Source organism: Helianthus annuus, chromosome 16, assembly GCF_002127325.2.
Source record: "Helianthus annuus cultivar XRQ/B chromosome 16, HanXRQr2.0-SUNRISE, whole genome shotgun sequence".
NCBI classification, from domain to species: domain Eukaryota; kingdom Viridiplantae; phylum Streptophyta; class Magnoliopsida; order Asterales; family Asteraceae; genus Helianthus; species Helianthus annuus.
In genome coordinates, this window is record NC_035448.2 from 54,749,632 (window position 1) to 54,763,915 (window position 14,284).

Consider the following 14,284-nt stretch of genomic DNA (forward strand, 5'->3'; position numbering starts at 1 on the left):
AATCTCTTTGGATAGTCAATGTCTAATAGCCGCAGACGATCCATTCCTCGATTTTTACGTGTTTCGATTCTGAGCCCGCAACTGCTGACTCTGATGACTCGTTGATTTTATGTGTTGTGTGTATCTATCTATTTACGTGTTTTAATTTTTGAGATTTATTCGATTTTTACTTTCACTCCTATCGACACGCACGACTCGCATTGCTTATCTATCTGAAAACGCTAACAAGTCGCTACTACCATAAGGAAACGCCATACGCTATGATACTCGCTATACTATACGCTTATACTATACTAATCGCTATGTTAAACGCAATAGGTTTCTGTATTCTGACTGCCTCTGTGATTACATACGTACGTGCTTCTGTGTTTCTGTGCCTTACATGTCTATGTGTTTATGTGCTTATGTGAATTTGTGATGTTGTGCCTATGCGTTGTGTGATTATACGTGTTCTTAAGCTTTAGCAACACTAGACGTGTGAGGTGAGGATCGATTAAACTTTATCTGAGACCTATGACGATGTCTGTTGCAGACAATGTCGTCATCTGGACACCGTCACCCACGACTCACTCGCCAAGAACAACGGGACAAACGTCTTGCTGCCATCCTCGCTAAGCAAGTGGCCAAGGTTGTGCCCTAGATCGTGAGTGAAATTTACGAGAACGTCAGCAAATTGTCTGAGGAGTCTAGGACCAAAGCTCCTAAAGTTGCTACCAAGACTGCTTTCAGCTTCAAGCAGTTCAAGGCTTGTGGTCCAAAGGAATTCACTGGAGAAGATGGCCCAACGGCTATGTTTCAACGGTTTGATTCCGTCGAAGTCACTCTGCGCCAAAGCGGTTGTCCTAAAAATCTTCGTACCCTAAACGCAACCTTCCAGTCCCGCACACTAGACTGGTGGACGGCCGAATGAAATAAACGCAGGAATGATGCAGCTTCTGAGCTGACCTAGGAAGAGTTGAAAGCCATCATGATAGACGAATTCTACCCTCCCCATGAACGCCAAAAGCAGGAGGACTTGGAACATAAAGTAGAAGGATGGAGACAACGCTGCCCTGACTGCTCGCTTTAAGCAGCTCAGTATCATCTGCCCCGATCAAGTGAAGACGTCTGATATGGCAATCAAGAAGTATATCCGAGCTCTACCTGACTGTGTTGTTGATTTTATTCATGCCGCAAAGACAGCAACGATCGAAGAAACTTATCTGCTTGCCGCCGAGATCAACGACAAGCGGGTAAAAGTTGGTTTTTGGGATAAAGCTTCAAAGTCTCTGCATCAAGCTACCACCACACCGTCCTCCGAAACTGCCGCCACTCAACCGTCAAAGTCCTCACACCGTAGAAAGAAAAACAACAACAGCAGCTCCAGGAACAAGAACTGTGCTGTCACTACCACTGCTGCACCTCTTCAAGCCGTACCGGCTCAGCAGTAGTCTCACCACCGACCAGCACCAGTCACTCATGCACGGCCAGCAAAGCGTGCTTACACAGGCCCCCACCCGGTTTGCCCGACATGCTCTTATCATCATCCGGTGGATCTTGCCTATCGTTTATGCGCCCACTGCAACATGTACGACCACTTTACTGTCAACTGCCGTACTGGTCCCTGTAACACCGCAGCTCCTGCCACTGCTCATCAAGCTCTGCTCCCAGCCCCGCAAGGCCATCAAGCGGCTCAGGCACCCGCGATCAACGCTAGAGTCTGCTTCGCATGTGGTGATCCGAACCACTTTGCGAACATGTGCCCGAATAAGGTGGTGAAACAAGAGCCCCAGCAGCAGCAGCCTCACCAGCAGCAACAGCCGCAACAACAGCAACAAGCCGCACGCGCCAGAACGTTCAACATCAATGCGCGCCAAGCCCAGGCTGACAACAACGTGGTCAATGGTACATTCCTTGTGAATGGTATTTATGCTTTCTGTTTGTTTGATACTGGCGCCGATAATTGCTTTGTGTCGTTCGAATTCGAGAAGCTTCTTAGTCGTAAGCGCTCCTATCTCTCCTCGACATTCGATGTTGAAGTTGCCACCGGAAGAACTGTCGCCGTTAATTATGTTCTCCGTCATAGTAGGCATGGACTTTCTTCGCGAAAACCATGTTGAAGTTGTGTGCTTCGATAAGATGATTCGATTCTCGCTCGCGAATGGTGATTTATTATGTGTGTATGGTGAAACTGCTTCGAAAGGTCTCAAGCTCATGTCGTGTGTCCAAGCTAGCAAGTATCTCCGCAAGGAATACAGAGCTTTCTTGGCTAACATTGTAGTAGCAGAGAAGGAAAAGAAAAGGAAGACAGAAGTGAAAGACGTTCCTGTGGTCCGTGAATTTCCTAATGTGTTCCCCGAAGATCTTCCAGGTTTACCTCCAAGTCGTGATATCGACTTCCGTATCGACCTCATTCCTGGAGCCAATCCCGTTGCCAAAGCTCCTTACCGACTTGCACCATCCGAAATGCGTGAACTCTCGAACCAGCTCCAGGAATTGCTTGAGAAAGGCTTCATTCGCCGAGCACCTCTCCTTGGGGCGCGCCAGTCCTTTTCGTCAAAAAGAAGGATGGGTCGTTCAGGATGTGCATCGACTATCGGGAATTGAATAAGCTAACCATCAAGAACCGATATCCCCTGCCCCGCATTGACGATTTGTTTGATCAACTACAAGGTGCTACGTGTTTCTCAAAGATCAATCTACGCGCAGGCTATCACCAGCTACGTATTCAGAAGGAAGATATACCCAAAACCGCTTTTCGCACTCGTTACGGCCACTATGAGTTCTTTGTTATGCCCTTTGGTTTAACCAACGCACCCGCGGTTTTCATGGATCTGATGAATCGCGTGTGTAAGCCATTTCTAGACCGTTTCGTCATCGTGTTCATCGACGATGTCTTGATCTATTCAAAATCGAAAGCTGAACATGCGCAATATCTACGTTTGTTCTCGAGCTACTCCAGGGGAATCAACTCTATGCCAAGTTCTCCAAGTGCGAATTCTAGCTAGATGAGGTTTAGTTTCTGGGTCACATCGTCAATAGTCAAGGTATTCATGTCGATCCCGCGAAGATTGAAGCAGTTAAGAGTTGGATTACGCCTAAGAACCCGCCTGAAGTCCGTTCTTTCCTCGGATTAGCGGGCTATTATCGACGATTTATCGAAGGATTCTCTAAAATCACTGTGCCGCTTACCGCTCTTACGCATAAAGACAAGCCTTTTGTTTGGGGAACTGAACAAGAGTCTGCTTTCCAAGCCCTCAAGCACATGCTCTGCAATGCTCCTATTCTCACATTGCCTGACGGAAACGATGGTTTCATTGTCTATTGTGATGCTTCCAACCTTGGTCTTGGTTGCGTTCTAATGCAACGGGACAAGGTTATAGCTTACGCATCTCGTCAGCTCAAAATCCACGAGAAGAACTATACAACCCATGATCTTGAGCTAGGCGCGGTTGTTTTTGCGTTAAAGATTTGGCGACACTATCTTTGATCAGAAAGGACAATTATTTTTGCGTTAAGTTCTTTCACACGGGGGTTGTTAAGGACAATTATTTGCATGGATTATAGTGGTGATCATGTGTTACGAATTGCCTTGAGCAGTCAACCCGCAGTCATTGGTATCGATAGGTTCATGTCGATAACTAACATGCTTCGTTTTCCTCTGTGTGCGTGCTGGTTACGCGTAAACTATTTCGAACTCTATATGCTATTATCAAACTTGTATACTCGCCTTTACACTATGTGTATTGACTTTATTTTAGCGTATGTGACAGGTGTTTAGGATGCTTATCTGCTAGGAAAGCGAGGCTAGAATAAGGTCCTAGAGGCCAACAAATAGCTGTCTGTACAATTTGAATCTAAGTTGTCGGAACAGAACTAATTGCCTAGATTCTTGTCTGTAATAATTTATTTGCCTTTTGAGACATGGTATAGGACATGTTATATTAAATTGATTGGTAATGATAATTGTTATGGAAACTTCTGGACAATCTATTTCGCTCAGTGCCACGCCTCGATGTTTCCGCCATCGGTTGGGGTGTGACAATTGTTCGCCCTTTAAACAAGGGTGGTTGTTAGACTTTCTCCCCCTAATGTTTGGTCTTGACCTTTCCCTCATCGAGTAGGATCCCTCGTCGTCATCATCATCGTCGTCGTTGTTGCTATTGTTGTTCGTGTTGTTGCTGCTGATGTTGTTTCATGAAGTTACAAAATCCCACCCTTAATATTTAAATTTTCTCCAAACTTTTTAGTACTAAATAAATAACATATTATAATTTTAAGGTTTTTGATAAATTGAAAGCTCACTCCAATTCAACTATCAAATCATCATTACTGAAAAATTCTCCTATATATTAATAAACCAACCTTGTGAATAGTAGAAATAGTGTGCATATGTTATTGTACATATACATGTTCTTTTCATAATTTGATACATTTGGGAATTTGGAAAAGTGGTAAGCATAGCCTGTTTCAACTAAAAGGCGCCAGTTCGAGCCCTTTTATCTCTTTTTCACAGCCGTTTTTTTAGCCTGCCTTGCCCTTCTCAAAAGAGATGCAGAGACACAAGCAGTAAAAGGACAGATGCCTTGCCCTTCTCAAAAGAGATGCAGAGACACAAGCAGTAAAAGGACAGATCTGAAGATATAGAGAGAGATTCGGGAGCTGGCGAGTCCCCGGCAACCTACCCCCAACGCGTGCTCGCATCCCACCAACAGAACTGAAGTCGTTAAGTTTGCGGTTTTCCGGTGAAGGTTTGAGGCTTCAGAGGTGGTAAGTAATTTACTGAAATTAGGGTTTGATAATTTATTATCATTGTCCTTATTATACGAACAAACATGCTAACTGTAAGAGGAGATGAGAAAGGATAAGAATCATGTTCACTTCTCAATGGTGATTCTCAGGTGTAATATGGTCTGATTAGTCTCACACTGTTCGTCATCGGTTTCACAGTGGAACCCTAGCTGTCAGAAAAGTGATTCTGGTGCTGAAGAAACCTGCTAATTGTAAGAGGAGATGAAAAAGAATGTGTAAGAGATGGAGAAGCGCTCGGAAGCAAGGTCCAGAGAAAGCAAGATTGTGGGGAGAAGATGAAAGCTGAGCATCAGATGGGAGATGAGGTGCAATATGTTTCGGATTTTGTGTTTCATATTTGTTTTCAATATTGGTCAAAGTTAATCAGACCATCAACCCAGTACTCACAAAATTGCTAGAAAATCAAATTTGCCTCTTCATATATGATTTGGTTTCCTCTCATCGCTTACGTTTCGTGTGTGTACAGGTGGAAGTTGTTATTTCTTTTTTTCGAGGTCAAAACATCTAAAATGGTGTTGTACAAAAAAGGCACGTTGTCGAATCCCAGATCCCTAATTGTCGGTTTCGTAACTCGGAGGTACTATTTGTCTATTTGTTATGAATCGTTGAGATATGGTCTACTTTAATTACAAGTGCTTCGTTTAGCAAATTTGTTGCGTCATGGAATACAAATACAATTACTGGGAAAGTTGGAAGTACTTATTGTTTTAGTCATGTTAATTTGTTTAGTATCAACTGTATATGTGATGAAACTGATTTGTGATAACATTACTTTGAAGCCCTATTTACGTGTGAATTGATTTGTGGGCATGCTATTCCCCATCTTACACCTGAGAATCACTATTGTAAGAGTGGTATAAGAGATAAAAAAAAAAGTGCAACTATTTTTGACCAAAAGGGGTATAAAATGCCCCTGTACATGTGAAAAAAAGAGATAAGACGTAGCTGTAAATGTTATAAAAGAGACATGCGTGATTGGGCAGCTCCACCGAACCGAGTTTTTAACCCATTAGAACCCGTCTTTTCTGTTATTTAGGTTGTTTCCATTGATTCGTTATGAAATCAATTTTATCTTAAGTTGTTATTATTAAGTTATTTTGTTTATCTAAATTTGATAAGTTTTAATCTGGTGAGAATGAGAATTGTGATGTTGGAAATTTGGTTTTATACGACGATGAACAATGCTTCATCCGAGAGATACGGTTCCTTCAAAGTGAATATCAATGGTGTTCCGTCTTCTGATTTGCTACTTCGATACCTTAAAAACTAAAGGGGTACGGATTGTGTTTGTGAGTGTCGGGTTTTTCTACTGCCCAAAAGTGGCCCCTTATCTTTGATTGTGTATGACTTCGATTGTTGTTATTGGAAATGTAAGTTGCCCATATAACAAAAATTTTATTAAAAATAATGTATGCTGGTTTTCGTATATTGAATCTATAGTACATTGGAAGTTTTGTCTTTCCTACAGATATGATTTGTAAAAGTTAACAACCAATTTTTAAATACACTCTCTCTCTCTCTCTCTCTCCTACAAGTGTGACTTCGTTTTCGTGATGCAGATGAAACGGAGATGGACTTTGTGAAGGTTATCTTAGTCAGGTCACCAATGACACAGGAAGGTAGCTAACTCAACTCAATTATTTGAAAAATTAACTGCAGATATGCTGGTAAACTTTGTTTACGTCTTTTCTTGACACATTTATGATATATATGGTAGATGTCTCAGGTTGTCATCCATATATAGCTGTGACAGTTCGCTGCAATGACGGATTGTAGGTAGCAGTCGTGATGGTTCTTGGGTAATGCGAGGAACCGTTTGGTGCATCTAGTGAAGCTCAGGTTTTGGTCAAAGGAGGGTGGTCAACAGAAGTCAAAATGGTCAGTACACTAACCTATTGTTGGCCAATTTGATAATTATTTATGGATTGCTATTTATGTATATTTCTTTACAACATTATTACATTAAAACTTTATTAGAGTGTTTTTAGTTAAGGTTGGTATTTGTATAGAACTTTCTATTTGTTCTCTCTTGACATTATTCTTAGTTACATGACATATGTTTATACGAAACCATATGCTAATGACCAGAATTTGTACTTCAAGATGTCCTCAATTTTGTTCGATTCATCTATACGCAACACTATAATGAATGAATGACAAAACTGTTATTTACATGATGAATCCTTGCAAACTTGTCTAAATAAAGCTATCCTGTCACGTCGCGCAACGCACGGCGTCGAATACTCCTAGTTGCTTTAAATGTCAAGTCAATGTAACTATCACTGACAAATACATTCAACTTTGTTTGAATATAATCTCTGTGTCTAATCCTGATAAATAAAAATCTCAGGGACACATGGAACAATTCTAGGCATCAGTAATTTTGGTTTTTAACCTAAATTGTATGCTCATTTAACTTACACGCGAATCCTTACCCATTTCAAAATTATCTGATTTTCTTTTCAATATTACATTTAATACATTCCATATCTCATTTCATCAACCTCGCATGTTTTCAATATCTAAACTTCACCATTTTTATAATAAGATTTTAATTCACCGTTATTTTGTTTCTATTTTCCTAAAGTATGTATTTAAGAGTTGTCATTCTCATTTTTCTCTTTTGCCATTAATGATCTCACATATTAAATTACAAAAAAATACCAACTTTTACTAATTCAAACTGTGTAATACACAAGAATCTAACTTATTATACTTATAAAAACATACACATACCTACACGGATGTTGACACTTGCCATTTTTGCTAGGGGTATTCATCGTTTGAGTTATTTGGTTTGAAAGTTTTTTGGCCGCAACAAAAAACTGAATCACACTAAAATCTGAATTCGTATTATTTTGGTTCTTGGTTTTGTCTAAAAAAACCGAATTTTCATTATTTATTATTGCATTGAGTTGGACTAAATAAGATTGGGTTAAATGACAAAATTTTAATAATCATTATTTGTTATTTTATTTAAAGTTTTCATAATTTTCAGGAGTGAACATCATTAAGAGGGTGTTTGGGGTTCAGTTTTGAAAATAGATTATGCGTTTTGAATAATCAGAATCAGATAATTAGCTGTAACAAAACGTGCTGCAGAAAGGTAGTGTTTGGATTTGATTATGTTGTTTGATATCACAATAATCAGATAATCAACTATTTGAGTGTTTGGCAAATATATATATTTTAAAAAATAAATAAGTGAAATAACAACAAATAATCAGATAATCAACTATTTGTGGAATCCCGTTTTCCTGCAGTAAGGGGTGACTTACTTTTGGATTATCACGTTTTGATCTCTACAAAACGTAAAAAATCAGTTTTTATTAACTTTTTTTACCAAACACTCAAAATAGATTTTTTTTTGCGATTTCAAAACATAATAATCAAAAAATCAGGTTGAAAAAACAATCTTAAACACCCCTAAGTTGTATAACACCAATGAATGAGATATCTAAAACGGATCAAAATTAGCTTTGTACCGCCGTAAAATGCCATAACATCATCATTTAGTTAAAATACTATTGAGATATCTAATTTGTATCAGAGATAGTGTTTGGATTTGATTATGTTGTTTGATATCACAATAATTAGATAATTAACTATTTGAGTGTTTGGCAAATATATATATTTTAAAAAATAAATAAGTGAAATGACAAAAAATAATCAGATAATCAACTATTTGTGGAATCCCGTTTTCCTGCAGTAAGGGGTGACCAACTTTTGGATTATCACGTCTTGATCTCTACAAAACCTAAAAAATCAGTTTTTATTATTTTTTTTACCAAACACTCAAAATAGATTTTTTGCGATTTCAAAACTTAATAATCAAAAAATCAGGTTAAAAAAACAATCCCAAACACCCCTAAGTTGCATAACACCAATGAATGAGATATCTAAAACGGATCGGAATTAGCTTTGTACCGCCGTAAAATGCCATAACATCATCAATTAGTTAAAATACTATTGAGATATCTAATTTGTATCAGAGTTACCTTTGTACCGATGTAAAATGCCATAACATTCTTTGATAGTTAAGATAACAACAAAATAAACTGAAGACTTAGATGTAAAAAAGTGATTTTCGTTACCTTTGATCGTTTAGGAAAAAAAAGTCTAAATATACTCGGTGCGTCAGGTATTTATAGTGTGAATTTTTATACCTAATAAATTATTAATTAATGTGGTGTCATGTGATACAATTTTATTACTACATCAATGTTTTCCCTTTTTTTATGGGTCGTATTATTGGCACACCTAGGGAGATTAAATCGACACCCTCAATACGCATCATATAGGCCTATACGATGCGTATTGAGGTGGGTTCAAACTTCCATACCTGCCAAAGGCTGCCATTGTCCCCTTACCAAAAAGTAATACGCATCGTATAGGGCTATACGATGCGTATTGAGGGTGTCGATTTAATTTTTTAATTTTTTGCAAGGTAGCTTCCTGTCACGCGATAGCTTTCCGTCACGCGAACGAAAAATCAGCACTTTGGACATTTGTTGGTCTTCAAACATCTAGGAAACATTATTTTGAGAATACCCCTGAATTTATTGAAGCTGTAGAATGAGATCCTCCACTGTTGGGTTATCATCTTTCAACCCCATTTTCCCTAAATTTATCGATTATGTTTTTCAACAGGGATGTAATGCAATGATTCCTCTCAATTGAATAGACCGACACTTGATTCATAGGACTCACTTGAATTGTCTTGGATGTAATAACAGTACGTTTAGCATCCGTGCCTGCTTGAATTGCAGAAAGCAAAGGATAACGAAGATGAACATTGTATTTATCACGAAAGTACTGAACAACCGAGATAACAGCTCCGGTTTCATCAACTGCAATTGGAATTGATCTTGGAACAACATACTCTTATTACCATCAATAATCTTGGAATTCATCTTGGAACAACATACTCTTGTTAACAACGGTTCTCCAATTCCAGATCAATAATGTAAGGAGAAGCGTTGAGATAACGGACATCCATCAAGCTCAAAAAGAAAACTTGTGTTTCCCATAGTCACAAACGATTGCGGTTTGTATTTCGCATAGCCACTGTTTCGGTAGTCAAAAAAAGGTTGCGGTTTGCAGATTTAATCTTCATTGCTTCATTAAAATTAACAAGGCGGTCTCTTTGCTTCGTCCACTAGAACTATTTGTGTATGCATTCTTAGGGTTTTTATTATTTGATCAATGGAAGTTGAAATCGACATAAAGGACATCGATGATTCAATCGCAAACATTGATGATTGAATCATCACGGAAGTACTGAACAGCAGAAATAACAGCTTCGAAGAAACCGGACCGGCTTTGAAACAAGCATGCCTTGAACGAGTCTAGAACACTCGTAATCCACAAATTCCAACAGTTTCTCCGTCGCTAGTTTCTCCACTCACCGTGAAATTGAACAGTTTCTTCGTAGATTCCGTCCGGTTTCAAAGCCGGTTGAGGATTACGAGTGTTCTAGAGAAGTTATCATGTGTTGCAGTTTGGACATGTGTCTATTCCAGTGGTCCCGGTACTATTTGTGTATGCATTCTTTTGGAGAACTTATCGTGTGAATGTTTCGAATCATCATAGAAGACGTGTCGGGTTCTTCTGCTAGTGGTCGGGCTTCCAATGCTCACACAGGGTTTATGAGTCAAAGTTAACATTCAGATTCAGATTCAGAAAGCAGATGATTTTATACTTGGTTTATTCTCTTTAATCTATTAGAACGATCCTTGTTTTGCCACGTACATGCGTTTAATTCCCAACATCCTTGTAGGGATTAGAATGTTTGAAGGAAATGTTGGTTCAATACCACCGGTTTCTAACTTTATGCTTGCATAATATTACGAGTGTTCTAGACTCGTTCAAACTATGTGACATGTGTCTATTCCAGTGGTCCCGGTACTATTTGTGTATGCATTCTTTTGGAGAACTTATCGTGTGTTGCAGTTTGGAAAGATGATCGAATAGACAGTTGAATAACAAACTGTGGAGAACTTGTTTTCATTATCCATCAACATAGGCTAAATACTCTAAAATTAACAAGGCGGTCTCTTTGTTGCGTACTGATTATTGAAAAGATTTGTTGAAATCGAAGAAAAGAGTAAAAAAGATGAATTGAGGCGTACATTAGGAACAAGAAGTCCAACAATCCGTTCATTATCTGTTGTTGTCTAAAACAATATGAATGCACGCAACGAATTTGACAACTTTTGGTATATTCGAAACCAACTAAAATATGTTACAATGCGTTAAAATACGTTAAAATACGCTAAAATACGCTAAAATACGGTAAAATACGTTAAAATACGCTAAAATACCCTAAAATACGTTAAAATACGCTAAAATACCCTAAAATACGTTAAAGTACGCGACTAACGATTTCCACACACGTATACATATAATACGACACTATGGAGTACAAGTGGATTTCAAACAAAACTATACGTAATCATAGATTACGATATTCGCACGCAACGAATTTGAAAACTTTAGGTATATTCGAAACCAACTAAAATACATTACAATACGTTAAAATACGCTAAAATACCCTAAAATATGTTAAAATACGCTAAAATACGCAAAAATACGTCAAAGTACACGACTAACGATATTTCCACACACGTATACATATAATACGGCACTATGGAGTACAAGTGGATTTCAAACAAAATTGTACGTAATCATAGAATACGATATTCGCACGCAACCGAACGGCACCGAAACGACTTATGTTGAAGGTATACGTAATAAAACGACAAAATATGCGAAAGTTCAGCAAAAAACGAGACGTATACGCGTCGAACCGAGGGAAACACGATAACACTAAATTTGAAATAATGCCATATACGATCGTATAGGCCTAGGTTGTATCGTATATAAGCTTAATACGAATCGTATAGGCCTATACGTTTCGTATTAAACTTTGAATTTTCTCAAAAATACCCCTGAATTTATCAAAAAATCAGTGGTATTTCAGTAAAATCATCGATTAATATGCATCGTATAGGCCTATAGGATGCGTATTGAACTATATATTTCTCAAAAAAAATTTCAAATCAAGGGTTCCATCATTACAATTACTTGTTTTCAACAGGGATGTAATGCAATGATTCCTCTCAATTGAATAAACAGACACTTGCTTCATAGGACCTACTTCAATTTGTGGATTTCGGTTGTTTTCAGAAACTTAACAAGAGAAGCAACTAAAAAAGCGTTTGGTTCAAAAACTTAACAAGAGAAGCAACTAATTCGAAGATCCTTGCGTTAGACACAATTTGTTGGAATTTGTTGATTTCGGTTGGTTCAGATCTCTATTCGTTCATCTTTCCTCTCAAAGAAGGATGAGATATCGGCAGTTAGCTCGAAGAAGTTTCTCTCAATCAGGTGTTCCATTAGATTTTCCCTTTTAACAATGTCCTGTTAATTGTTGGAAATTTGTGGATTTTGGTTGGGTCAGACAGACACAATTTGTATTCAACGGGGATGTAATGCAATGATTCCTCCCAATTGAATAAACAGACACTTGCTTCGTAGGACTTACTTGAATCAAACAGGCATGCCTCAAACACTTAACATTTTTAGAAGTTTTCAATAAAATTTCATTCTGCTGTGAACTTGTTCTCTATGAAACGTCTCACTTAACAAGAGAAGCAACTAAAAAAGCAGTGAACGGTATTTAACGTACACACCTTGAAGTACTGAATCAACAGAAATAACTGAAATAACACATTCGGAATCTATTAACCCACAATTTGTTGGAATTTGTAGACAGACACTTGCTTCATAAGACTCACTTGAATCGTCTTGGAAGTACTGAACACCAGAAGGATGAGATATCGACAGTTAGCTTGAAGAAGTTTCTCTGAATCAGGTGTTCGATTAGATTTTCCCTTTTAACAATGTCCTGTTAATTGTTGGAAATTTGTGGATTTCGGTTGGTTCAGACAGACACAATTTGTTTTCAATGGAGATGTAATGCAATGATTCCTCTCAATTAAATAGACAGACACTTGCTTCATAGGACTCACTTGAATCGTCTTGGAAGTACTGAACAACAGAAGTATGAGATATCGGTAGTTACGAGATTCTTCGAGAATTAGAAAAGGAGAAAATACGGAACGGCAAGGGTAGTATGAGTCTGAGTCCATTGTGGTTCATGTTAGGTTTGTATTCCCATAGCAACCGTTTCCGTAGTAAAAAACGGTTGCGGTTTTCCACATTCTCGATTGAAGATGTAATTGCAAGACTGTTTGCCGGGCCAATGCTCACATAGGGTGATAAACAACGCTGATATTGAACGGATTATTGAACCAAGAAAGTCATTGGACTGCCGCAGATGAAGTCAAATGTGATCAAACTTGGACATCAGACGTAAATCTTGAAGAAACGGAACATAATCCCAGATTGTCTAAAGAAGCGCTTTTATCATGTGTGATCCAGAGGTCGGTCTCGGTGGGCATAAGATCCGTGGGCCCTATTGTCGGATATGTGACTCAAGAAAGTCATTGGACTGCCGCCGATAAAGTCAAATGTGATCAAACTTGGACATCAGACGTAAATCTTGAAGAAACGGGACATAATCCCAGATTGTCTAAAGAAGCGCTTTTATCATGTGTGATCCAGAGAAGACGTATCAGGTGAGTTGTGGTTGATTTATAGGAAGAGGTTATGAAACGAATATATGTTTATGCGAATTTAAAGGACAATACTGACAGAGGTGCTGGTCTTTTCTCCCACTGTGCAAACTTGAAAAATCTCACCATAACACATCTAATATGACACATGATAAAAGCGCTTTTTTAGAGAATCTAGGATTATGTTCCGCAAATTGGGAACCACATATTCGTGTGTAAAAGCTTGGAAAGATGACCGAATAGAGATCTGTATACACCCTTGGTATTTGTTTACCACATGACACATGATAAAAGCGTTTTTTTAGACAATCTGGGATTATGTTCTGCAAATTGGGAACCACATTGTAGACTGGTTGGCTTGAAAGATTTTAATAATACTTGAAAATGGAAATAATCGTGTCAAGATCTTTATCAATCATATCATCGACCAACTGCTCGAAATCCCTTTCGTTTCTCGGGTTCGCATTCGACACAACACAACAAAAAATAAATTCAAAAAAACAGTGGGCTGATACGCATCTTATAGGCCTATACGATACGTATCAAGCCCGCCCTGGTTGGCTTGAAAGATTTTAATAATACTTGAAAATGGAAATAATCGTGTCAAGATCTTTATCAATCATATCATCGACCAACTGCTCGAAATCCCTTTCGTTTCTCGGGTTCGCATTCGACACAACACAACAAAAAATAAATTCAAAAAAACAGTGGGCTGATACGCATCTTATAGGCCTATACGATACGTATCAAGCCCGCCGCCAGACATAACCTGCGCCTGTCAGTCTGCCATGTTTTTTACTTTAATTCAATACGCATCGTATAGACCTATACGATGCGTATTGAATTGAAAAGGT